Source organism: Felis catus, chromosome D1, assembly GCF_018350175.1.
Source record: "Felis catus isolate Fca126 chromosome D1, F.catus_Fca126_mat1.0, whole genome shotgun sequence".
In the NCBI taxonomy this organism is placed as follows: Eukaryota; Metazoa; Chordata; class Mammalia; order Carnivora; family Felidae; genus Felis; species Felis catus.
The window spans coordinates 17,211,476-17,238,954 of NC_058377.1; the positions used below are offsets into that span (position 1 = coordinate 17,211,476).

General features: G+C 54.0%; 1 long non-coding RNA gene across 1 annotated transcript; it reads left to right on the top strand.

Moving 5' to 3' along the window:
- Window positions 1-301: 301 nt before the first annotated feature.
- Window positions 302-15,913, top strand: LOC109491828. The gene is made up of 3 exons (XR_002145369.3): window positions 302-1,831; window positions 14,431-14,485; window positions 15,666-15,913. It is a non-coding gene; the product is annotated as an uncharacterized LOC109491828 (long non-coding RNA).
- The last annotated feature ends 11,566 nt before the right edge of the window (window positions 15,914-27,479 follow it).

The window sequence follows — 27,479 nt, forward strand, 5'->3', positions numbered from 1 at the left end:
ATGTGCAAAAAAAAAAAAAAAATCAGGATACAAAACAATGTTTGTTAAGGTGCCGGTTTTTAAACAAACTGGCATTTATCTTTCTTTCCATCTAAAATAAGCGTCCAACCTCTACAGACGACTCTCTGGGTGACCTATGAGTGAGTTTAAATTTTTTCTACCTTTCAGTGTAATGTCTTATAATAAGCATATACTTGTACGGTTTAAAACGCACAAACAATATTTGGAAATGAAAAGGTAAGTCTTTCGAAGAGGCGCAGGCAGGTGTGCGAATGTGAAAGGGAGGGTTGTGGGTTGGGGCAGAGCTAAGCGGCGCCTTCAGCGAAGGGTGAGTGCAAACCCAAGTGACCTGTGTGGCGTTCAGCCACTGCCCCCTCGTCACCTGGGGCCCCCCCTGTCCCTGAAGGTGCTCTCCTAAAGCCTGCTCAACTCTTCCGTCATCCACCTCCTTGCGGATTTCCTGAAGGTCTCACTCGTCCAGCCATAATGCACAGCCTTCCCGGGGTCAGGTCCTCTGGGGGTTGAAGCCGCGTCCCATCCTGAGATGCTCCCTTCTCCCCTACCCCCCGCTCCCCTCCCGTCCCCCTCCCCTCTACCCCAGTCTTCTCTGCCTCCCTAACCCGCTCCACCTTCCTCAACAGAGGCTGTGAGCCTGTCTTCCAGGAGTGTGGACTCCGGGTTGGAATCTTGGCTCTAGCTCTTTTCTGTGCCCTCAGCTGTAAATGGGGATTATCCCAGGACCTACTTGACAGAGCTGAAAATATGTCTAACCTTGAGAACAGTGCCTGTCACACAGTCGGCACTATATAACTATCATCTTTCCAGTTAATCAGGCCCCAAACTCAAGAATCATTCGGGATTCCTCCTTCCCCTCATTCTAGCATTTTGAGCCACCGGCAAATGCAGAGTCGGTCTGTTTCCCAAGCCCCGCACCGCTGCCCCAGCCCAGGTATATGCCCCGCTAGGACGGCTGCAGTAGCCTCGCTGTGGTCTCCCTGCCTCCGTTCTTGTCTGCCTCCAGCCCGGCATCCTCGCACCAGCAAGCCAAACTTCTTGAAATGAAAATCGGATGATATGACTCCTCTGTTGGGGTTTAGGATAAAACCCGAACTCCTTACTATGGACTACGAGGCCCTACAGAATCTTCCACTAGAAAAGACATGGAAGTGTAAACAATAAAATTGTTTTGGCCATTGGATTAGAAAAGATTTTAAAAATAAGAATAACACCCAGCGTGTGTGTGTGTGTGTGTGTGTGTGTGTGTGCGTGCGAGGGTGGAGTGAAACTTTACTCTTAGCCTTGGAACCTCCTGTTGGTCCAGCATTTTGAGGGAAGAGAATGTTTCAAGAAGGAAGGCGGCCTTTGGGTCAAAGGCTACTGAAAGATCAAGTAAAGTGAGGACAGAGAGCTGACTGTAGCTTTGGCCAGAATGGTTCCAGGGGAGTGATGAGTAGGACAGCCATATTGCCAAAGAAGGCAGAGAGTGAACCCGGTGAGTGGCAATAACAGAGAGAGAGGGTGGTGGAGAGAGAGAGAGAGAGATGGACAGTGAGGAGACATGAGCCTAAAGAAAAGTCTGGAAGAAGCAGAGAGCTCTCTGAGGTGGGAGGGGCACTGGCTGACTGGGAGGGTCCTGAAAGCCCAGCTGAGGAGCCAGTAGGCAGCAGGAAGTTGGAGAGAAGGAACTTCAGGAAGCCTGATATTTGCTAAATGTCCCAAGGGGATGGGGCCCAGCTTAAAACTCATTAGAAAAAAAACACAGCAAAGCGCCTGAGTTTGAGGAGTTTGGTGCTCCGTGGCAATTCCTGCTGGAGCCTTCTTAATTTCCTTGGTAAGTCAGATTGCTTTGATGACTGCCTTAGAGGAAGCGCCATTCTGATAAGGGATGTCTGGTTGTGTATCTGTGTGGGGATGTCTGGTTGTGTATCTGTGTGGGGATTTTCCACAGGAAAACGAGCTGGTGATGCCAGGGCCCACAAAGGAGAAGACGAACACCTGTGTGTGTGTGTGTGTGTGTGTGTGTGTGTGTGTGCGCGCGCGCGCGCGTGTGCGCGTGGGTGCCTGAACGTGTGTGTCCTTTTCCAATCCCAGTTGGGAAGGCAGGAAGGGAGCCTAGGCACTTGCTTTTGAGCCTCTTGGATAGGAGAGCTGGGTAGGATCGGGTTGGGACTATTGTTTGGGGCTCAAAGAAAGCACAGATACTTTGAGTGCTGCTGTTTCAAAGCGTGGGCGTGTGGGGAGCCATATATAAGAAAACCTCTCTTTCTGCCGATCTGTGTTCCACTATTCCACTATTCCCCCACCGGCGGGAGTTCTTCCTAGTGGGACTTGGGGAAGGTAAAGTTTTCGTTTGTTTCCTTCATGAACTTCATTCATTCATTTTTTAAAAATTGATTTATTCTTTAATTCAACCCTGACTTATTGACTACTCAGCCTGAGTCACTATAATTGGCACTTGGTCAGAAAATGGGAAAGTCTTAGCTCTAAGAGTGATGTTCGACCTGTTGGGATGAGCACTGGGTGTTCCACTATTCCACTATCCCACCGATACTGTGTTCCACATCCTGCTTAGAGTAGAGCCCGCTGCACTTGGAAAGCCTTCTCTCTCACCCTTACTCCTGGTACGACCAGTCCCTGCTTTCAGCCAGATTTGTGTCACTGGACCGAGGATAGATGCTCACACTCCAGCATCTAGAGCAACCTCACTTCCCTGGGCCTCGGTTCCATCATCCCTACATCAGAGAGGATGAGGGCAAGCCTGACTCTTGGGGTGTCCTGGTCCTAAGTCTCCACAGGGAGCATAAGGGTGGGCGGGGCAGACAGGGTAAGCAGACAGCCCTGATATCTGCAAACATTTGTTATCCACAGGATGTTATGATCTGCCCTTTTCATGCATGGCCTCCTTCAATTTCACAATCCTATCAAGTCAGGAGCTACTCATATCCTTATATTGGCAGAGGAGGAATTGGAGGCTTCCAAGGTGTCAAATGAGTTGCCCAAGGTTGGTGTGGCAGGCAGTGGCAGAGCTGAGTGGGAGATCGCCACCTGGCCTGGGCAGGGGGCCTGGCCAGAATCGGGGCAGGGGACCAGGCAGAGCTGTGGCCATTCTCCAGGCATTAGCAGGGACTCTAGAGGTCACCTTGCCTCACAGATCTCTCGCTCTGCTGCCCCTGTGTTCTCTAGTTCCTAGCCTTGGAAACTCCAGGGATCAGAATTGCACACCACCTTTTCTCTAGGTCAAGGACTGAAAAATTAAATTCCTAAGGGCCAGGCGGTGATCACGCGAAGTGGCACATGGCTGGAGTAAGTGCAAATGTCAACTGTAGCCCCTAAGGGGAAGATCTTGCTTTTCGGGAGCTCCTCAGCTCCAGCTGGCTCTTACCTCCTGGCATCAGGGCTCAGTGTCGTCAGAACCTCCGATCCTTCAAGAGGAGCTAAAACCTCTCGACTCTTAAAAGTTGGTTCAAACCTGTTCTGAGCAGTATCTTAAAATAAGTCAATAAACAGACACCATGCATTTAAAGATAGAATGGAGCTCTGTCAGGTGGCGGAAGTCTGATCGCACCCCTGCCTTGCCCCGGGCAGGCTCGTGGTTGGTGAGTTTTCCATGTGGTGGGATAGAAGTCTCTCCGAGGAGTCTTCTTCCTTACACCCTCTTGCTTCCCCCTCGCCCCAGCACACGTCAGCACATTCCAGGAGTGGAGCAGACATTGACAGGAATGAGTTCCAATTTCCGCTCTGTTGGAGGAGTTTTCTCCCTGGACTTTGGATAATGATGTGAGCTGACACTGTGCTGGCAACAGCAATCCCTTGAATTCTCATCCTTCACTCTCAAGTTTCTGCGAGAAGTTTGGAGACATGGTAGCTGGGGCAAAATGAATGTCCAACAGACATTCAAAGATGACCAACACACGGGGGAATAAGACACCATGAGCAAGAACCAGGAGAAACAGAGGCAACACAGGGTCACACGGACTGCAGATGTTGGAAGTATTGTCACAGACTATAAACCAGTTGTACTTACAGTGTTCAAAGAAATAAAAATCCAGCTCGAACACTTCAGCAGAGAATTGGAAACCATAAAGCATACAACATTTTTGAAAAAGGAATTCTAGAATGACAAGTTCAACATCTGAAATTAAGAACCTGATGGATGGGTTTAATGACAGATTGGATATAGCTAAGAAGAGAATGAATCAATTGGAATTTAAGTCAGAGGAAATGGTTTAGAATATAGCACGGAGGGGCAGAAAGATAGAGGTACAGAAAGGACAACCAAAGAACGGGGGCACAAAGTGACAAGCTCTAATATATGTCTCCCTGGTGTCTCAGAAGGACATGGGGAAGAGGAGAGAGGGAACACAGAAGAAATGTTTGGATTATCCATTACTGAGGAGAGACATCAGCCTGTAGATTCAAGAAGCCTCCAGAGACAGCTGGTTTGTACCAGACACAGGAGGGCTCAGTCACTCACTCGCTCAGAGGGGTCGGGAACCAATACATGGCAAATCCCTGAGCCTAGATGGGATGGGGCCCGAGGACCGCCCCCACCCCCCACCGGTGGGAGTTCTTCCTAGTGGGACTTGGGGAAAGTAAAGTTTTCGTTTGTTTCCTTCATGAACTTCTTCATTCATCCTTTTTAAAAAAATTGACTTATTCATTAATTCAATCCTGATTTATTGACTACTCAGCCTGAGTCACTATAATTTGGCATTTGGTCAGAAAATGGGAAAGTCTTAGCTTTAAGAGTGATGTCCGACCTGTTGGGATGAGCACTGGGTATTGTATGGAGACCAATTAGACAATAAATTTCATATTAAAAAAAAAAGAGTGATGTTCGTGCTTGGATGAAGCAAGATGTTTAAGGCAATTAGCGTCTGGGTGCTGGAAGAAGGATGGCTCCTGGAGGTCTATGATGATGGGGATCAGAGGCTGGTTTTGGGAAGAGAGGCAGTGCTATGGGAAATAATCCAAACTAGTGCCTAGGAAGTTTTTGGACCATCTGTGAAGACAGGAGTTATTTCAGGAAGAGATAATTTGGGCCCCAAATAAATTCTTTGATACTGTGAGTGAAATTTGTAGGGTTTTTGAGAACCCGACCAACTTAATGTTATTTGCAGTGTATTTATTCTCCTTTGTCGGTAAAATTTGTTGTCATCTAAGGAGCCTGTGTAAACTCTACTAAAAGGAAGAAATGGGTTTGCGTGCTGGTGTGACCCATGGAGGAAGGAGGCCCTGAAGCCACCCCTCAGATGTACTGGTGGCAGTGAGCATGAGCGGGGGCAAGCCACGGCAACCCTTTTGGGGGGCAAGGCAGGACTATTTGAACAGCTCTCCCACCTGGAGGTTTGGGAAGGCTGAGAGCACTTAAGCCACATGCAGACCTGAACATTGGCTCCCTCTATGGCCCTCAACTCTTTTGGGGTCACAGGCCACTTTGCGAACATGACAAAGCCCAGTCCCAGAAAAGTGCACACACGGGCAACATTCCCTGTGCAACTTCAGGGGATTCGTGGATTCAAGTCAGAAATCCTTTGGTCTATCCACTCCTTCGTCGTAATTTGGGGAAACTGGGGTCTACCTTGGGGAAGGGATTTGCCCAAATTCACACAGAGAGTGGCAGAGCGGGGACTCTATCCCAAGCGTCTGGACCTTGGTCTGGTGCTGGTCCTGACTCACCCCCCAGCAACCTCCAGGCTGTGCAGGGTGGCACTGTATGTGTATGGGGGGAAGCTCTCTTTCTCTCTCTCTCTCTTTCTCATGGCGTGGGGGGGGGGGGGCAGGGAGCTTGTCTGATTGCTTGGGGTGGAATCAGGGTCATGGGAGAGGTCTTGGAGGTCAGTACTAGCTGCTTTTTTTTTTTTTAATTTTTAAAAATGTTTATTTATTTAAGAGAGAGACAGACAGACAGAGTGTGAGTAGGGAAGGGGCAGAGAGAGAGAGAGAGAGGGAGACACAGAATCCAAAGCAGGCTCCAGTCTCTGAGCTGTCAGCACAGACCCCGATGGGGGGGCTCAAACCCACGGACCGCGAGATCATGACCTGAGCCGAAGTCGGACACTTAACCCACCGAGCCACCCAGGCGCCTCCAGTACAAGCCGCTTCTTAACCCAGAAGGCACTGGGCAGGAGCAAAGGCTCATGGATAGAATGACATGGTGATTTAAGTGTTATTGGAGGAAGGGATTCCTACAGTCTGTTCTCTCCTCTCTCATATCAGTCTCTGGAGCGACCCAGTGCTCTGGAAACAGCTCGAAATTCCCAGGGTGACCTCTGCCTGGGCTCCCCCTTCCTCGAATCCACCAGAGCACCGCTTGGAGCCTGACTCCAGCCTCATGGGGCTAATTCCCGTCTGTTTTTCTCTCCTCTCTCTGCTGTATTTCCCTCCCTCTCGCCTTCTTCCCCCTCCGCTGCAGGGACAGAGGAGGGAGGGCACAAGCGCCACGCACTAAATTCTCATTTTCTTTCAAGACAAAATTATGATTATTGAAGATTTAATCTTTGAGTCTAAAAATACCTCCATGCAAATGCCTCTGTTCCCCCAATCCTCTTTCCTCCCCTCCCGTTATCGTTCCCTTTGTTAATCGGGCCCGGTGAGAGTTGCACTGGGGGCAGGTGTGGACGCCCCTGGTATCTCCACGGCACAGCCGAGAAGTGGGGGGCCTGGAGGGTTGTGGGGAGGTGCGGTCAGCGCTAGTGAGGCTGCAGGAGAGGGGTGCTGGGGTCTGTGATGTGTGCTGCTCGCTCTAGTCCTTGTGCGCTGTGGGTGGGGCAGTGAACCAGCCTCAGCCTCTCCCTCCCGAATCGGTGAGCAGTTTCCAAAAACACCGAAGCTCTGAGGCAGACTTCTCCCTCTTCCCGGCGAATGTGTGATTTGGAGCCTATTGATTCCATTTGCCAGAGCATTTTCCTTAAATATTTTTTGAGTCTAATGCACACCGTCCGTGCGCCCGTAATGGCCCTAGCTAGCCTTGTTTTTCTGCGAAACCAATAAAGCAATTTGGACGAGCCGAAATTGAACTCAGAGGCATCAGGAGAGGGTAGCTGGAGATGTGGGCAGGGAGAGAGGAATGGGCTCGAGGTAGAGGAAGGGCCAGGAGGGGGGGAGAGGCAGGACTGAGGATACAGACGGAGGATCCCCTGTGGATACAGATAGATGGGCAAGAACGGAAAAGTGGAAGGAAATTAGACAAGGAAGGGGGTAAGGAAACACAGCAGGGAAAGAGGGAGAAAGGAAGGCAGAGGAAAGATGAAAAAAGGTATTATGACCAGCTTGCAATTTTGTGTGACCTTGGGGACTGGGTGAGTTAAGTCCACGGATGACTCAAATTACTGCGGAGTTTCCAGTTCTAATCTCTTCCGGCTCTCAGGCAACGTTTCATGAAAAAGCAAAACGGGCATGTGTTGGACAGTGCTGTCTACTCCTCCAGCATCGGTCACCCCTCTCTCACTGTGTACAGCCTGTCACTCGGGTAGGACGGAACTCCTGAGTTGGTAGGGACCGACTGGCTTAAGCCAACCACAGTATTCCTGCCCCCGCCCCCACCCCAGGATTGGCTGAGGAACAGGCATGCCACCCAGGACCACGCCCATCAATGCATAGCATTCTCCTGGCCTTGGTGATTGGCTCAAGGGCTATCTTGTCATTGAAGTGGGTCCAATCAGAGAGAAAGTTGGAAGTTTCGTTAAAAAGTAGGGTAGGAAAAGCCTTTTATCTCCTCCTGGTTTATGAAAAAGGAAGCATGGCATCCCAGAGCTGTTGGCAACCATCTCACCACCATGAAGGGATTCAGTCTGGGAACGAAGCTGCTATATTAGGAGGGCAGAGTGGAAGGAATCCCAAAGAGATGGACATCCCATGGGCCATCACAGACCTCTGGATCAAACTCGTCCTGGAGCCAACATTCCCTCTGGACACTCCAATAACCTGAGCCCGTAGCTCCTTATTGGTTCAGTGACTTTGAGCTGGATTGTCTGTTACATAGAGTTGAAAGTATACTAACCAATGTAACAACTGAATTTGATCCCTTCTGTTCTTCCAACTCATGAAAAGAATAGAGACTCCACCTCCTGGATGATCAGGTCCTTCCTACTCAGCAAGGGAAACGCATCCTCTCCTGATGAGCCCTCAGAGCAGCTTTCGGCTGCAAGTACAGGTTCCCCAGCTTGGCAACCCAGACTCACCTTCCACTGCCTCCCTCCGTGTCCCCCACTGCTAGCCAGACTCAGCCCCTCGCCATTCTCTGAGCGTGCCTACACCTCTCCTTATCTGCACGCGTGCCTTTAGATGTCCTCTTTGCTTACAACGCCCCCTCTCACTTTGATCTGTTTGCGTGTCACTCATTTTTCAAGCCCTGCTTCCGGGCCACCCATAGAACCTTCCCTGACTTTAACAAACCATTGGACCCATCCCTGGTAAGGCTTCATCAGAATCTACACGAAGTAGGAAGTGGGAAGTGGCCAGGGAGAACGTGTGGTTTGAAAAAATCATAACCCGCGAGCGGGCCTAGCGTTTCTGTACATTAAACCGCCGAGAGTGAAGTTGAAAAACTGTTCTTGACTGGTGGAATTATATGGTAGGTAGCAAGAGAAAGCATTGTTGGGGTCACGGGTTAAAAATTATGTTGAGAACTAGCAGGCTAATTGATGAGTCTTCTTTCTTGGTTGACCTTCCAAGGGCCTTCGTACCTTTCCTGTGGCACTCTCTGGGTCCTGCCTTAGGCTGCAGTATTTGTATATTGACCTCGTTCCCCTGCTGGGTCATAGAACCGTTGGCTGCCCGGGACCCTGGGATGTCGCGGGGCCGCAGAGATTCACCACTTCTCCATGGAGATGCACACCAGCAATGGGGTTCACCTATACAGTGCGGTTCCAAGATTATTTTTAAAAATCTGGCTTGGAGAGCTGTCGCCCCTCACCTTTCTTTTCTACTCAGGAAAACGCAGAAGGAAAGGAATGACTTGGAGCAAAGAGGTCATCGCATGGCTTTTTAAAGACCTTAGAAAACTGTGGTCTTGGCCGCCTCGTCTGTAGAGATAAAACGCTCTTCTCCATTTACGAAGCAACTCTTTACATTTTAAGAACAAAGCTTGGAGGTCTGCGCGTGCACAGAGTTTAGCACGGGGTGCGGTGGGGAGACATACAAGAGGGACCTCCCTGCCCCATAGGAGGGAGACAAGGAAGGCTCTCTGGGCTCTGTAGGAGGGGCGCAGGGAGCCGTGAGCATCCCCCATTCTCCACGTCGCTCTCCCTGGGGTCAAATCCAGAGCAGAATGGGTGACGGAGAGATGTTCCTGAGAAAGTGTGGGGAGCCTGAAAATACCAGGGTTCATGCCCTGCTTTCCAAGTGCAGCCCGAGGAGAGGACCAGCCTTCCAGAGTCTGGCTGCAGCTTCCGTCCAGGGAGGTGTCCAGGGTGGGTTTGAGTCAGCGCTCCCGGTTGGGCGCCCTGCCTCCGGTAGAGGGTCCCAAAGCGGGGCATTGCAGAAGTGCAGAAAGGATTGATGGTAGAAGGCCTGAGGTCAGGATGAAGTGGCCACATGCCTGGAGGTCATGGCAGCAGCCTGGGCCTTCATCGGGGAGTGCAGCTGGGATGTCAGGAAAGGTCAGGTGGGGCCAGGGGACACTTGGTTGAAACCAAGGACAGGTGGCCTGGAGGTTATCTCACGAGGCTGGCAGTGACCCAGAGGACAGCAGGTGTGTACTAGGAGCCCCTCCCCCAAGGCCATCTAAGGAAGGAGGATGGAACGTGAAGGCTCTTTGAAGCAAAAGAAATGGTTCTAAAAGGGGCTTTGGTTCTTGATGGACTATTTACAAGAGAAAGTTTTAAAGACTTAATTTTTTTATTATCTGTTTAATGTTTATTGATGTAAACATTTTTAATTTTATTTAATTTTTAATTTTGGATGTTTATTTTTGAGAGAGACAGAGCGCACGCGGGGGAGGGGCAGAGAGAGAGGGAGACACAGAATCCAAGGCAGGTTCCAGGCTCTGAGCTGTCAGCACAGAGCCTGACTCGGAGCTTGAACTTGTGAATTGCGATGTCATGACCTGAGCCGAAGTCGGGCGCTGAGCCACCCAGGCGCCCCTTAAAAGAGAAAGTGTTAAAAGTAGTTACTACTTCCTGGTATGTTGATCTCTTCTACCGCCCCTCCGTTTCACCCCCCACCCCCCAGCCCTCCAACTACCAACAAGAATGGAGAACGTGGATCAAGAAGCAATTGGGGAGGAGTAACAAAGTTACTTGGTTTTGCCCATTGAGTTGTTGTTATAAACACCACACGTTGCTGCCGTAATCACAGTTTTGGGAAGAGATATGCAAGAGAAAGTCGGGGTGCTCAGGGAATGTGTGTTGAGAGATCTGACCTAGTTTGGGACATCAGAGAGGGCTGCCTGGAGGAGGTGAAACTGCCCGGAGTTAAAAGTGAAACTCCGGGGGCGGGGGTTTGGTAGGAGTTAGTGGGTTGCAAAAGGAGAGCAGTGTTCCAGGAAACGGGTGTCCCTGGCTTCTTCACCCCATGTGAGGGCTCCCCCATTCCCCTGGGGCCAGCTGCCTTAGACAGTTGTCTCCGTCTCCTGGCCACAGCCTGGAGAAACGGGATGTCTCCCAAAGACCCAGGGGCCTGCTTGAAGGCCCTTTGCCAGAAAGGCGAGCAGGTGCAGAGAGAGCCTAGGTCTGAGCCTCTGGCCAAGCAGCCTGACTGCTTGTCCTCCTGGAGACTTTGGCCCCAGCGTCTCAGCCGGCCACAGCCCCCAGCACCCTGAGGGGGCTCCCGGGTGCCTTTGCTTTCTGAGCAGGGCTGGGGCCGGGCACCTCGCAGCCTCCACACCCCCTCTGCCAGTCCATATGCAGGACTGCTCAGCCGGGAGCCGGTGCGTGGTGTTGGCTGCTCCACTTAATGGTCAGGGAAGGAGGCAATCGTGTACCCATCTGCCAGCTGGGAGCTTGTGTGGAGGAAACCCATTAGTGGCCGCTGCTCAGGTGCCAGCCTCAATTAGCCCGAGTAGGAACAAAAGGCAGCAGGCAGAGTGGAGCTAAGGCTTCCTTTCCACGGCCCCGGGGGGATAGATAGCGATTTGGGGGGGGGGGGCGGCGGTCCATGAATGAGACAAAGAGAAAGGCAGGTATTCAGCCTTCTCCTTGCTCCTGGTTTGAAGGGAAATGTTCTAGATCAGAATCAAAACCACAGGACAGGAAGTTCTCTTTCACTGAAAGCATCTGGACCGAGGCTGAGAGCAAATGGACTGTCGTTAAAGAGGTTAGAGGAGGGCTTACCAGGAAGCTGATTCTCAGAACGGTAGGGTAGGGGTGGGGTGGGAAGATGGCTGAGGCCTGGACTGGCCTCAAACCTTCAGCGGCCAGTCCTGCTAGTGAGCCTGGCTGGGAGAGCAGGGGGGAGGGAGTTCTGGAGAGGGAGCCGCCATGCTGATGCCTCGTGTAGGGTGTGTGGGAGTCAAAGCCATGGCCCAGGCTTTTCTGGAAGAACAGAGACCCCTAAACAGATCTTCCAGAGCCCCGTGGGCACGTTAGAAACAGCAGGCTCGGTCCTGGCTGCTGGGGACTAATTTCCCCCTAGATTAGCATCCTTTTCAGGATGCCTACCCCTCATAGAAGGTCCAGGGACAGGGCTGCCAGACAAAACGTAGGACGCCTGGTTAAATGGGAATTGCAGATAAGCAATAAATAATTGCTTAATGTAAGTCTATCCCAGCAATGTGTGGGACAGACTTATACTCAACCATTATTCATCCTCTATCTGAAATTCAAATCCCACTGGGTTTTTTGTGTTTCTATTTGCCAGATCTGGCAGACTTTTAAGGGGTTTTGTGTGTTTGGTTTTTTTTTTTCCAGAGAGTGATGTGAGGGTCTGCACCCAGTCTTAGGGAAGCAGGCAACAGTGTTCTGACTCCCAGTTCTCTCCCTGGGCCTATCCTGGGGGCATGTGGACTGTGGGATGTAACCCAGGACCCTGGCCGTGGTCAGCGTGGGGAAATGGCTTCATCAGCTATATGTTCTGAGCTCAGGCTGGCAAAGGAGGTTTGGGGGGAGGAGACGCTGAGGCAAGAGTAAGGGAGAGGCCCAGGCCCCTTCCCCAACCCGGCAGAAAGGGAGTCAGAGCACCTTTTGGATTCCTCCGGCTCCTTGCTGGGCGGCTCTCCCCTCCATTAGCTGGTCTGGCCTCCCTGAGTCGGAGAGAGAGGAGGTATTATTCCCAATCAGACTCCTTTTTACTCTGATGAGGGGAACACTCAGCATCTCTCACTGGGCTCTTATAAGCTCTTATAAGCAGTGGCGTTGGCCTTCCTGGCATGGGGGCCCTGGCCTCCAGCCTCTAAATCTTACTTCCTGGAAGCCCGGGAGCCTTGTGGAGCAGGAGTGAGACAGGATAAAAGGAAACATCAATATTCCAGTGCTCTGCCCCTGACACATTTCGAATGGGGAGCTGAGTGTTTCTGAGTGCCCTGGCTGGGGCACTCTGGAAACTTGTTCTTTCTCCTTGGCCCCCCATCTCCCTAGGGCAAAGGCTGCAATTCATGAAAATAGGCCGCGGGGCTGGAGACATGGGGTTGGAGTCGGGCAGCTCCTCATCAGGCCTCTGGAGGAGACCCCTCAAGAGGGCTGATGATGCCAGGAAATCACAGACCTGCAGAGTTCATTATACATCCCGTCGGGGTCTGCCCCAGACGCACTTAAACACATGTCTCTCCCTGGGGCCGCTCCCTACGGTTCATGCTCTGGGCTCTGGCCCATCTGGTTTTAAATGAACAAAACGATGGGACCGCAGAATCTTCCTCGGGAGAAGATTCTGGAGGCAAACCGCCCTCAGCAGGATAGGTTTGCTCCTGACCGCCAGCAGCCACTCTTTGTGATTTTCTTTCTTTCTTTTTTTTTTTTTGGATCCTACATATCCTTTCCTGTCCCCAACCTGGATAAGCCTCCGCTGCCTCTGGGCCAATTCCTAATCCCCAATTTCCTCCAAACTGCTAAAAATGGATGTCTTTTGCTGCAATTGTTTGAGGTTAGCTACACTTGGCTCCGGGGGCCCCCCCTGCCCCTTCCACCCCACCTCCCTCAGCCCTCCGACCCCGGGCCTGTGGATGTTTCGGGTTTCCTGGGTGTGTCTGCCGTTCCCCTGGACTGCAAGTTCTCCCTGGAACAGACCAGCCGCTTCCTTCCTTTTCCCTTTGTGCTCACCACACGGCTCCTTTCTCAGAGGGCGTTTGTCGTTCCTACAAGATGTCTCACGGTCTTTTGATTTGACAGTCTTTCTTCAGTGCATGCCCGCAGCTCCACTTTCTGCCCATTTCCATATCCTAACTCAAATGGCCAGGTTGCTCCGGGCAGCCCCGGGGAGTATCACTCATTCATCGTGACCACACGTTCTCCGAGAACCAGCCGATTGGAGGGGCCCTAGGTTTATCCACACTCAGGGTGGATCTGGATGGAACAGAGACGTCAAATTCCAGCGGCCCCCCCCACCCTCGTGTTACCGATCCTGGGGCGTCAGCCTAAACTGGGTGCTACTGGAAATGCGCGGGCTACACAGAGCTTCACCGACTGAGCCACCCAGGCGCCCCGGGCTACCGAGAACCGTCTGGAGCTGACAAGTACACTCTGGAGGCAGTAGAAGCCCATGGCCACATACACCGATCAGCTGCTTGGGGTCTCGGGTGAGGCCTCAAAAGGGTATGTTCAAGCAGCAACTGCTGACCGATCCCTCGGTCACCTTTTGGGGAGGATGCCCAATTAGCTGCTGGCCTCTGGCTTTGCTATGTGGGGATGGAGTGTGCATTTGGGGCGGGAGCTAGAGGAGAGGCCAGGCCGTGCCCTGGCCTTAGCTCTCAGTTCCTCCCCCATGCAACCTTTGCCGTTACCTCTAAGTGCGTCAGGAGCACACATCCGTTCGAACGAGTGACAAATGGTGACTGCCTGGGGCAACTGCAGATTTCTGCAGATCTCTGGGGATTCCAGTGCCCCACTTCCTTACTGTGTAATCTCGGGCACCCCTTCTTCCTCTGTTGTCTCTGCTAGGTCCAGGAGTCAGGCAGGCTTCAAGAGAAAATCCTCCCGTGCCTGGACACCCTCACCCGCCTGCCCCCCCGAGGCACGCCCCCACGCATGCCTCCCTCCCAGCCAGCCACAGCAGCCCCCAAGAGCCGCCTGCCAGTGCTGCTCTCCCCAGGTCCTTGTAACCTTCTCCGGTTAAGGGCAGTGGGTGCCCTGGGGCCCTCATGAGGTCTCTCTGGAAGCATGGGACGTGGTGGCCCGTCCCTCCACTTAAAACGTCTTGTTGAATAAACGTGTCTTTTGATTCTCTTCTTCCTTCTGTGGCTGGACTCTCTCTTCTTGACTCTACTGTCTATCCCTTGTGCGCCCCAAGCATCAGACATCGTTTTATACCCATTTACTCATTTATTTATTCATTTGGCAGATAACTGAGGGTCACCGACGATGGGCACGTCCTCTTCTGGGGCCCGGCTGTAATGGTGAGCAGACCCCGGCTCTCACGGAGCTTACGTCTAGTGCGCGGGTGCGTGGGAGGAGTGTGGGAGGCGTGCAAGGAGCAAACTGATGTGCGCGAAAAACGCGGATAGCCAACAGCATTAAAATGCGGCAGCGCGATAGGCTGCCGAGGGGCTGCTGTCGAGGGTGCTCGGGGAGGCCTCTCCACCGAGTGACACTCCCATGGAGAGCCACAGGGCGAGGAGGGTGAAACCTGGGGCCGTCAGGGCGCAGGAGGTTCTGAGACCAGAGACCAGCAAGTTCCAAGGCTCGGAGTGGGGAGCTGGGGAGGCCGTCAGAGAAGCAGAGAGAAGGCCAGAGTGGAGCAGGGCGATGTGCTGAGCAGGGGGTGCTCACACAGAGCTTTGCAAGCCGCGCGAGGGGTGGGCATTCGATCCTGGTGGGGAAGAAGAGGCACTGGAGGGTTTGCTGCTCTGTAGAAACGGGGTCTGGTCACGGCGGAGGGGGCAACGTGCTGTGGGAACCGGGGAGCGGGCAGGAGCGGGAAGGAAGCAGGCTGCTTCTGGAGAGACAGCCAAGGGGCTCCGAGCAGGTGGAGAGGAGAGGGCACCCGGGCCTGCCTGGCGTGGAGACAGGGCCCGCAGGCTGACCTGGGTGGCCTGGATGGCCTGGAGGTCGCGCAGGGGAGGGAAGATTTGGGATTTGCCGCAAGTCACAGGACAAGTGGCTAGGCCACTTGTGAGCCCAGAGGAGGGAGGGGGAGGCAGGCTGTTTCCAAGGGAGGGGTGTGGCCTCAGTCTATCTTCACCCTGAAACCTGGACGCACCTCCGGCCTGTCGCTTCGTCCTCGCCATGCCCCTGACCTCCGCATTCGTCTCTCCAGCCACCCCTGGCCTTCTTGAAGCGCCTTGTCCACAAGACCCTCAAGTTCAACCTCCAGTGGCGGAGCAGGAAATCAGTTTGGGATCCAACTTCACTTCCTCCATCTGACCCCCCTTCCCACACCCAGGGAGTCCCTGCTTCCTGTCTATTTGAGCATCTAAGTGCTCCTGGGTTTTGAGTCCACTCCCCAGCTGCCCCGCCCACTCCCACCAATTCCCTTGCCCGGGCCGCAGGCCAAGGGATTTCTTTTTTTTCAGAGCACAAGCCTGACCATGCCATTTTCCTTCTCAAAACTCATCAATGACTCTCCTTGACCTTCAGGACGGAGTCCAAACTCTTCAGATTCCCTGCCCCATGCCTGGCTCTCCATCCCCACTCCTCACCTCGCTTGTGGCCCACCGCGCCCCAGCCAAGCCCAGCGACACAAGTAACCTAAGCCAGCTGCCTTGTGCCTGCCGGACTTCGCCCAGGACCATGGCCCTTCCCCGGAGCTCTCCTCAACTAACTGTATGCCTCCCTCATGTTCCCATCCTATCTGCCTTTCAGCAATAAACTCGGTTAAGAACCCCTTTTTCTGGTTTATGTTTATTTATTTTTCGAGCGGGGGGAGGGGCAGAGACAGAGGGAGACACAGAATCCGAAGCAGGCTCCAGGCTCTGAGCCGTCAGCACAGAGCCCGACGTGGGGCTCGAACCCACAAACCGTGAGATTATGACCTGAGCCGAAGTCGGACGCTCAACCGACTGAGCCACCCAGGCTCAGGACCCCTTCTTAGAAGCCTTCCTGAAGCCTCCTCACCCTGTCCTAGGGAAAACCCAGCCCTGGGATAAGCTAAATGCGCCCCAAATCATGCACTAGAAGGGCTCTGGCTCCTATGTCACCGACCTCAGGTAACGGCGCGGGTAGAAACCCCTACTTCTCTTCCGCCTCCCCGGGCTCTCCACCATTCCACCAGCCAGCGAGGCTGACTAATTCTGACTCCTAAGTTCATTCCAGCAGCTTCTGTTTCTATTTTATAGATGAGGAAACTTGTTCTGCCCGCTGACACTTTCCATGGGTGCACACGCCCCCCACGGTCATGAAGCAATGATTTGCGCAGTTGAAAGATGTCTGCTTCCCTTTCTCGACTGAAGGTTGGGGAGAGCAGGACTGTGTCTGCCTGGGGGGGTGCCGCATGTCTCAGGCACCCAGGAGCGCCTGAACACGTATGCAGGCATGCTGTGTTTTCTGGATGAGCACGCATGCCTTTCGCAGGCTTGTGGCGTCTCTGAGTCCCTTAACGAACGCTCCAGGCTCCTGCTTGTCCTCCTGCCTCTCACCCCTCACCCAGTCTCTTAATGCTTCAGCATCAGCCCAAATGCCCCCTCCTCCGGGCCGTCCTCCTTGACTTTCCAGTTAAGTCAGCTCTGGTTATACGCACCACAGCACTGTATGATTTTCTGTCCTTGCCCTTACCTGAGAGGACTTGTCAATACCCCCTTCTCTGACTGTTTGCTCACGTCTGTCTTCACTAGGCCGCGAGCTTCATGAGTCCAGGCACTGTGAGTGTTTGGTCACCCTGCGCTCTCAATGCCTGGCACAGTGCCTGGAGCACGGCAGGTGCTGAATAAATATTTGGTGAGCGAGTGGACAATCGAGAATAATGGATGAGGAAGGGCTTTGAAAACTGTAAAGTTCTGGGGCGCCTGGGTGGCTTAGTCGGTAAAGCACCTGACTCTTGATTTCGGCTCGGGTCACGGTCTCACAGTTAGTGAGTTGGAGCCCCGCATCAGGCTCTGTGCTGACAGTGCGGAGCTGCTTGGGATTCTCTGTCTCCCTCTCTCTCCGTCCTTCCCCTGCTCTCTCTCTCTCTGACTCTCAAAAATAAATAAATAAACTCTAAAGTTCTACTGCTGTTTCCCAGCCTTTCTTAGGCCCCCTGTCTATAACACTGGCCCTACGTGGGGGTGATTCTTAAATTTGTAGGGATGGGAAGACATAGATGGCAGTCTCTTGGCAGGCAGGTGTAATTTAGACATGACCCAAAGTAAATCCGATACCTTCCCCTCCCTTGCACACACACATACAGAGCTGGGCACGCGTGCACAGGCACACACCTGGGCTCTCTCTGTCACACTCAGAGGCATGGGATCTTTCCGGGTTTGTGTGGTGCTGTGTGGCAATAAGTTCTGTACGTATTACTTTCTGCGGGCTGATCTTACATTGTCAGCTCCCAGAGAGAAGGAACTGGTGCCTACGAGAGTCTCTGTAAGGCTGTGAGTACTTAAAGGAAGCAGACACTGAATCCGTGACCAGCTAGTAAATTGCGTTCAAAGCCTTTTTCCGTGGAAGGCAGGCAGGGAGAGTATGGATGTTACCTTGGTAGCGGACGGGGGAAGTGTTCAAGGACTTCGGTCTCCGGAGGGATCACTCCAGGAAGGCCGAGCGGAGGAGGTGAACGCCCTCGGCACTCTCCACCTTGCCTCTGTGTGGGGGACAAGTGCAGATGTGGCCGCTGCCGTGTCCCCCTCCCGGAGGTCCCGATGTTGGACGATCCCTCGACATCGCGGCTCCGTTTCCCTTCCTTCCGGAGCTGGAACTCGTCCAGCGGCCTCCCTGGCAGATTTCACACCGTCAGCATCAGAAAGGGCCTCGAACACTGAGGTTGTTCCCCAACTCAGCGTGAACTCTTCCAGAGACGGGGAGCTCACTACTTTGCGGGGCAGCCCCTCCCACTGGTGGCAGCTCGTGGTCATTTCTCCTTTTCCTGAGCCAGCCGTGCCTCCTGGCCACCAGCACGTCTCTCTGAGCACCTGCATCTGTCTCCCTCTTAGAGGAAAAAGGGGGTTACTCAGCGGGGTGGCCAGCAGCTGGAGGTGACTGTGTGTGGTGCCTCCCTCCCCACTCCCCACTCCCACAGTAGGGGGGTTCCTCCTCTGTGCTCCCTCAGGCCCCGTGGTCCCTCACCCAGCTATGACTTACCTAAATGTGCGTCACCCAGAGGGTGGGTACATTTGATTGCTGGGGAAAACGCCTTTTTCTCTTATGCCTTTCAGAAAGTAAGTCATGATTGGTCTAAAAATAGCCTGTGGAAGTCAGAAGAAACAAACACACGCACACAAAAATGATACTAAAAATCCAGAGTACCTAATTATAGGAGAAAGGAAATGGTTTGGCAGTGATGTTTTCATATTTTCTCTGAATCAAACATTGTGCAGGGAGAGTGAAATACATTAAGCATTGTTAATAAATTTTCCTACCCAGAGACTCAAAAATCCCTCTGTCAAGCTATTTACAACCTCCATGGGCATTCCCGAGTTTGTGGTATTTAGACTTGCTTGCCTCTCTGCTTTTTCCCCAGGCAGCCTCTGCTCACCACCATAAACCTCACAACACGCATAATCAATCAGGCAGCCTGTCACAGTTGCTCAGTCCAGACACTGAGCAAGCACCTTGGGTGAAGAAAGCTCTGTAGAGGGCACTGAGTAAAAATTATCGACTGGATGGTTCATGAGTCTATAGGAAAAAAAAAAAAAAAAAGGAGAGATCACTAGGAATCATCCTGGGTTCACCAAGCACAAGTCCAGCCCAAACAACCTCCTTTCTCCAGGCCGATCGGTTTTTGAGACTGGTAGACACGGCGTGTGCTATGAACGTCGCATGTGTGGATTCCAGCAAGGCCTTTTGTAAAGACTTTGATGTAATCCTCGGGGACAAGATGGAAAACTGTGGATTAGACAGTAATAGAGTTAGATGGATTAGCAGGCAGAGTGCAAAGTGAGCCAACGATGGGGGGAAGCTGCCAGGAGTGCTAATGCAATCTTGGACGATATCAATCGAAGCCCAGAGCCCAGAAGAGGGGAGATCGCGGCGTGTGCCTCTGTGCTTGGCAGTGGCCAGACCACATCTGGAGCATCGCATTTCATCCTGGGAGCCACAGTTGAGCGAGGACGTTGACAAATGGGATGGCATTTGGAGCAGGGGGGCGGGGATGCCCCAGGGCCTACACGCTCCGCCACGTGAGCGGTGGTTGAGGGAGCTGGGGACCTGAAACCTGGAAGAGAGAACATCTAAGTGGATCCTGACAGCTGTTTTCAAATATTTAAAGGTCTGCTGTGGAAGACAGAGCGGAAATATCGGATGCAGCGTCAGAAACACAGCACTTGACTGCAAGGTGGGTTTCGGTTTGGTCCGCAGCACGTCGACAAGTAGGGCGCAACTCTGAGCCGTGAAAGGGGGTTTTCTGCGCTTGGCCACCTGCATGGGTTTCCTTCCCTGGAGCGAGACCGGAATGTGGCGCTTGGTCTGTGTACCCTCTTCATTTCTCTGGCTCACCAAAAACACACCAAGCCCTGTGCCGAGCCTGGAGGAGGATGGACGGACACAGGGGTGCCTAGGACATTGGCCTTGCCCTCCAGGGCTTACGTTGGAGTCGGAGAGATAAACACAGAAACAGCTACTGTTCACACAAGGATTTCCCTGCAGTTTAGCAGGAGGAGCCTTCCTGTTCAGCTGCTAACTCGCTGTGTGACTGGGGCAGATTATAGTACTTCTCTGTGCTGCAGGTGGGTCCTAGGTGGATCCTAGGGCTGGTCTTCTGCCTTTGCAGCGGGCGCTAAGCAGCTGGGAAATTTGTTTAAAACGCCGGCTTCTGCCCCACCGACGCAGTGGTTCCGGGGTGGCCAGGTGATTCCAATGCTGGGGGCACACGGATCACTGACAAATACTAGCGGAATTAGGAAATAACGTGGCCCCTAGAAGAAGCGTCAGTTTTCTGCTGAGAGTTGGGCCGGAAGGGAGTCCAGCCAGTAGGAGGCCGTGGCCCTGAGCGGAGGAGGAAGGAACGCCAGCCAGGCTTAGGGCAGTGAGAACCGGCACACAAGGACGGTTCTCAGTGGAGACACACAAGTGGCAAGTCTCGCCGTGTGGGACGAAGGGGGAGACGCGTTCAGACGACTCTCCGGAATAAAGCTTTGTATTTGTTTCGCAGATAGACTGCCCTTGAGGCTTGGGATGGTGAGTGGCCACGGTCTCTGGACTGTAGCTTCTGACCACTGGCCTGGCAGCCCGAGGGTGTGCTGGGCCTGGTGTGCAGAGGGCGGTCCCTGCTCTTAAGCTCCCTGGAAGAGGGACAGGTGCGTGTCCCGCCCCCCCACCCCCGGAACCCAGAAACGGAGGCCCCTGGGGGAAAGGATCCTAGCCGCTGGGTGCTTGCCCATGGCAGATCCTGTGGTCTCCTCCCCCCTCCACTGCCCTTCTCCCTCTCTCCCCTCCGTGCCTTCTTCCCCTAACTCCTCCAGGCAGCAGGGCCAGGGAAATAATGAGGTTGCCCAACTGGCGGTGCACGCGCCATCAGGGTATAGAATGAAGACGGATGACTGTAGCTAAGAGACAATTTGAAAAGGGATAAATACAGGCAACAAGTTATTCACCACAGCAATTTGTAAAGAGCGTTAAAAACCTGCAGATGGGTTGTTTCACATCATCTCCTTTTCCATTTGCAGGCTGACAGGCCCGTGTAAACGACAGTGATGGATGGCCTTGGGCCGGGCCCCTTAATCTACAGCTCTGCCATTGATTAGTTTGGCTCGCGCCGCACCCCGGGGTGGTGGACGTGACCCGTCTCCTAGAATGGAGGGCCTGAGCAGGGCAGTTGGACTTGGAGGGGACTCCATGGGGGAGAAGGCAGAGAGGCTGGGGAGAGGAGTGGGGGGTGTGGGTGGGGAGCAGGGAGGCCCCCGAGGGCTTGGCCCTGGAGGCCTGGAGGTTGGCAGAAGGGCAGCCGGAGGTTTCTGGGGTGTTCGGTGGATTGGAGGCAGAGGTAGGGGGTGAGAGCACAAGCAGAGGTCGGGAACCTGGAGTCCAGTCCTCCAGCCCGGCCTCCATCAGAGGCTGGGTCCCCTCACGGCCTCGTCGCACTGCCGGGTACCGACTGGTGATGAGCAGAGCTCTTTCGTGAAGTGCTTTTGGACTCTGTATCCCAAGTGCCTAACTACGTGCCTCTCTACGAATGAATCGGCAGGTAGCGTTTCCCTCTGTTATAAGCGGGAGGCTGGAGATCCCACGGCTGAGGGGTCGTAGTCGGCTCGGGTGGTGAAGGGCAGGCTGATCCCAGGCTGAGTTAGGATGTCCAAAGCGAACAGAGTGTAGGCAGAAGGCCCCTCGAGATGGTACAGAGGCAGGAAGGGCGCAGGCAGGCCTGCTGCTGTGGAGGGGATAAAAGATTACAAGGCATCAAAGACTACAAATTTAGGGCAAGGTGAGAATGCGCGATTCCCCGCAGTGCCTAAGAAATTAGGGAAAGAAGAGAGATTTGGGGAAGGGCTGTGGCGCTCTATTGGAAAAAGCATTAGGGCAGGATTTGGGGGGGCTTTGGTCTTGCCTCTGCTCCCACACGACTCACCGTAGGGTGCGGGGCAATGGCGGGAGCCTCCCTGGGCTTCTGCATTCCGAATTTAAAAAGAGAGGTGCGGAAAAGAGTAGCAGCTCATACCTGTAGTGTGTTTTGCCACGGGCAGAAGTGTTCTCGCGATCGCGGTCCCTTTTGATCCTCTTGATAACCCAGAGAGAGGCAGGAAGGCAAGCTTTGTTGTCCTCGTTTTAAGGCGGAACGAATTGAGGCTCAGAGAGGTTAAGTCACTTGGCCACGGTCACACAGCTTACAAGCGTGAGCTCAGATTCAAGTCTCTGCCCCAGCTACGCCGCATGGCTCCGTGGCATGTGGGACTTGGGCACTTTAGAGAGAAGCAGGCCTACTGAAGGGCACATCAGTCAGATTTTAAACAAACCCTCATCCCATTTTGAAGCTTTAGAGCAAAATATGCTTTTCTAAAAACTGGGCAATCCTTGCCTGCTGGGCCAGGAGTCTGAGAGCCCCTGAGATCCCCCAGTTTTGCTGGAAGGATGATGAGAATACATATCAGGACTGGTTTCCTTAGAAACTGGCTGACCTCAGAATGAGGTGGCCAGTTCTGGGGGCTGGCATCCTTCCTGACTGCTCCGGATCCAAAGCCTCACCATCCATGCGAGTCTGGTTCAGGGCCCACCTCCTCCCTGAAGGCCTCCTTGATAACCACACCACAAGGAGGACTCTGTCTGCTGGGTGCTCAGGGTGCGTGATCATATATTGCCTTTGTATCGCCAGTTTGGGAGGGGGGGAGTCTGCTGAGGAAATGGGGTTACCTTGTGGTTCTGTCGGAGAGAGCTGAAATCAAAGACCTTCTATAGTTCCCTGCCCTCCCCCAGGTGATGACCCCCCCCCCCGAGTGAATCAGAATTAAGGAGTTGAGACCTATCTGGGCAGCTAAGTACCTGTCTGTCCTCGGACTGGCCACTTTGCTGGATGTGGGTCTATGGTTCTCGCCTGTAGATTCAGACGTGACGGTCATAGAGAAAGATGGCCCAGGTCAGGGCCTCCCAGCCCTGGCCATCCATCAGAACGCTTGTGGGACTTCTGAAATCACAGAAATCTGGGCCTGCTTTCAGCCCTACTGAATCAAAATCTCGGGGGAAGTGGCCCAGGCATCTGGACCTTTTCTTCCCAAGCTTCCCAGCTTGGCAAGGATGTCCAGCCAGGACTGGGAAACAATGACCTTCGCGGAAGATGGTAACAGCTGTCATGACCAGAGGCCTCACTGTATGCCAGGCACTGTGCTAAGCCCTGTGCTTACCTTACCACATTTAACCGACTACAACTTGGCTACTCCCTTTGGTCCCTAGGAAAAAGACTCCGAGGCAGGGATTAGTGCCCAGGAGGCTTTCTGGGGAGCACTCCCAGAGAACAACACCTGTGAGGCAGTGAGGGAAGAAGGATGGGGCAGGAGAAGAGGGTGACTGTGACGTACCTACAGTAAGACCCGAGCCACCCCCGGTGCTGAGGCCGAGATGGTCCTTCAGAGTTTTCTCGAGCGTAGGGAAGGGGGTTGTCCCTCTGTACCCCACATGGGCGAGTCTTTGGTTGCAGACCGCCTCTGGGGAAGGTGCCTAACCTTGGCGGGGGACAGCTCCTTTCTGCCAAGGACGTTCCTGGCGAGGGACTCAGGCGCGGCCGTGAGCAGGCAGTGTCCAGGCGGCGGGAGGGACTGAAGGCCTGGTTCTGGCGGATGGAGTCTGGGCCGCCTCTGCTATCCTACAGTACCCATTTATGCGAGCAGAGACTCAGAGGTTGACTTGTCTGAGGCCACGGTTTTGGTGTGGGATCCTAGGTCAACTCCAGATCACACAGTCTTTCCACATGGCTCAAAGTTACACAGTTACATTTAAAATATTTGCGTAAGATGTGGAACCTTAGCTCCATATCCCCGTCTCCCACCCAAACACATGAACATACACACACACACACACACACACACACACACACACACACACAGAAAGAGCGTTTACCATGTTTGCCATCAAATGATTATTCGTTTACATTTTTCAGAGTAACGTGCTTTACCGTTCGGGCAATTGTCAGGCCAAAGTTAGGTCCTAACGACCCCACTGGAAGCCAACAGTTCCTTTGTCCCCACCTGTCTCTTTCTTCCAGGGACCCACCCCCTCCCCGTGCCCTGGTCTGAGGGGCAGCCACACCAGGCCGGTCGGGTTGGCAGCTAACTCAGGTGCCCTGATTTGGCTTTCGATGGCAGCTGCCCGGCACCCTGGTTCCTCCTTTGCCAGCAGGCCCGACTTGGCTGGGTCTCAGCCCAAGATGGGGGGGACGGGGGCGGTGCTGTGCGCTCCCACTTGGTTCCAGGCCCCAGAAGGCAGAATGGGAAAGGCAGCAGCTGTGAGCAGAGGGAGGCGTCAGCCTGTGTGGTGCAGAAACACCGAAATAGACGCAGTGGCGGGGGCAAGGGAGGAGGAGGAAGTCTGAACGCTCACCTTGGGGACAGCCAGCTCCCAGGGGGCCCGAAGGGGGAAGAGTTGGATTGCGGAGGGTACAGACGGGTGAGGAGTCCCTCTGTCCAGGGGAGCCCTGTTGGGACCCTCAAAAGCCCGAATACCTGTGCCCTGTCTGGTCACCTATTTACTTTCTCTCCATTTACTCACTTACCCCTCACGGACGCACTCCTGCGTCCCTTCAGACGCAGGGTTCATGAGCATGGGGTCCAGTCTGGTTTAATGTCCCAGGCCTCCTCATCACTCAGCACAGTGTCTGGCCTGCAGCCCTGAATAAGTGTTTGTTGAATGAGTGACTCTCCTCCTTTACGTGTGCCTTTTCATGTATCAATCTCACATTCATGCATTCTCCGTACAGCGTTGGAGTCTTTTAAAGGCGTAAAGAGAGCTCCCAAAGGCATGTAGAATGTGAATGTTGGCTTCTGGTGGTCATCACCCAGTTGTGGAGTCAAGAGTCACACCCACGAGGAAGTCAGAGGTTGAAACGAATGATCTGGGCAGCCTGGGAGTCAGGGCAAGGGAGAGAATGCCAGGGGCTGGCCTGGCCTGGGGACTTCTCCCTCATGAAGCCTCACTCTGCTGCAGAGAGGATTTGGGTAGAGTGAGGGGCAGGGAGTAAAGGAGGAGTCAGGGATGAGCGACAGAGGAGGTAGACCAGGGGAGAGGAGCAGTGGGGGCAGGATGAGAGCCATAAGGGGGGGCATGTGCTGTCCTCGCTGGCCTTCTGGAACGGATGGCAGTGCCTTGACCTCTGTAGCCCGCAAGCTTGACGTTCTAGCCTCCGCTTGCGGGCAGGCTAGGAATGGGCGTGTCCCCCGGGCTCACCAGCTGCCAATCGTCACACTTTGGACCCTGACATTTTTCCAGGATCGCTTTCTGGCGACCTCAGAAGGCAACTTTGGACCAGATAAAAGTGACCTCCTCCCAAAGCGGGAGAGAAACCAGCTGGTCCCTCAGATGCCACCTCTGTCCTGGCCCATCAGACACGCTCCACCCTTCATGTTCACACAGCCTCTATTAATCGGGCCCTATGAGAGCCGGCTCTGACGCAGCCGCGTCGTGGAGCCCCCAGACCTCTAAGGATCCTCTAGCCCCACGCCTGAGGGACCCTACATCTCACGCAGGAGGCCCCCGCTAGAACTCACCTGCGTCTAAGCCATTCCCAAGGCACAAGTGAATCCTGACACTGCTCAGGTGAGGGACTCAGGGGTTCACATCCTTGTCCCCTCCCTGTTCCCATCTCGCCCACCTTCTCAGGAGGAGGGAGCCCTTCTGGGGTCACAGGGAAGAGGGCGGGGGATCCAGACCCTTTTGCCCCCCTCTATTCAGGGGCCCTCAGAAAAGGGCGGCTTCCTCCATTGGCTTCTGGGGCAGTGACTGCTCTTCCTTAGTAAACAAGAGAAGCAACCAGAAAGGAGCTTGTATCCCAAGCTCTCAGGTACAGCTTTGCAAAGGACTGGCCCTATCCCTGGGCCCGTCTCGGCCTTGCCAGGAGGATGCATGGACGAGGTGGCCCAGCAAAGGAGGAAGCCTGAAATTCCCAGAGCCTGTGGGAATCCCGGGGTCTGTGGAAGCCCCTCTCAGGGCAGGGGTGGGGGTCTGTCACTCTCTCTCTGCCACAGCCACCCTGCCCCACTGCCGTTTCTCTGTCCCCAACCCCACCCGCCGGCTGAGACGGCAGTTTCTACCTAGGGCTGAGGTCATCTGGCCACCAGAGGGGGGTCAGCATCATTGCCATTGCCTGTGTGGGTTCCTTTGACAGGAAGTCTTGTCATTGGGGCACCCACCCCAGAGCATCGCCTGGACCCTTAGCCCGAGGGGAGAAGCAGAGAATTTCATCCCCAGGGGAAAGGCCACCCTTGGCGGGAAGGGAGGGAAGGGGCAAGGTTTCCGGGACACGCCATTCCGAGCGGCTTTCGCGGTTTTGAAGGTCACTTTTTTTCCCCTTCCACAAAAGAATTTAATTAGGCTTCCATAAAGCAGTTAGATTTAGGAGCGGAACATTTTTAGCTCCCCTGCTAGGAGTGCTCATGAATATTAAAGACTGGGGAAGGAGGCAAGAGGCAGGAGCTGGGCCAGCTCATACCCCTACCTGGCTCCCTGGGGACTGCGATGAGGCACGTGGGTGCAGGATAAAGGGCAGCTGTCTTCCTTTGCAGCGGGGGCCGGGGGGGGGGGGTTTGTCGCTAAGAGTTGTCACTAAGAGTTGAAGTCATCACTTCTCCCACTCAGGCAGGACCCGGGACGGAGTGTCCCGTGGTGCCGTGCATGCCATGAGGGGGTTCCAGGCTGCAGCACAGGGTGGGAGCCCCAGGAACTGCCCCTGAGGCCCCACTCCAGGCCACCTGCCATTGCTCTGATGCTCCTGGGTGGCCCTCAGAGGGTTTTCCTGCCAAGGTCAGCCCCCTCTCCAAATGGGGCACAGCTGGGTCACGTCGGAGAGCAGGCGTCGATCAAGTCCTAGACTCTAGAGAGGGACACAGAGGTGGACTGGATTGCCCTGCAGGGCTTTGCAGGGGAGCCAGGGGACAAGACAGGCTCCCGGAGCTGTACGAATGAGCAAGCGGACGGGCCCCAACGCGCTGTAGACCATGGGTAGATTCTTAGCTCCAAGGAATACGGGTGAGCAGGGATGGTGGATGGAAAACCACGCTGATGTGCGTCTCTGGGCACCGCCAGGTCCGGCTCTTCCGTCAACCCGAGGAGCCCCCTCCTCCAGCTCTGCTGTTGATCCCAACCACACCCCATCTTCTCGTACCTTCCGACAGTGTGCTGTGCTTTCCAGGCAAGTTCATTTCCGTCGTCCCTCAGGAGCCCCACTCACAGGACCCCCGAGAAAGGCCTAGAGTGGGGGCTCCAGTCTCCCTCTGTTTCACAGATGCGGACCCCGAGTTCTCATGAATACCATCCCTGACCTACTCTGATTCCAACCCTTGCCTGGAGGTCGCAGAGCTGATAAATAGCAGGGCGGCCCTGCACAGTTTGACCTCAGCCGTCACTGTTCTGCTCACGGTCAAGGTTAAGGTCTTGGAGATAGGGCTCTGGGCTGCGTCAGGAGGAATTCGGGGGTGGTGTTCCATTTCCTCTATGTCTCAGCCTGCTCAGGGTGCCGTAACAAAGTACTACACGTGGGTGACTTCAAAAACAAACATTTGCTTCTAGCAGTTCTGGGAGCTAGAAGTCCAAGATCAAGGTGCTGGCAGATTCAGTTCCTCGTGAGCGCCCACTTCTTGGTTTGCAGACTGACACTTCCTTGCTGTGTCCTTACCTGACACA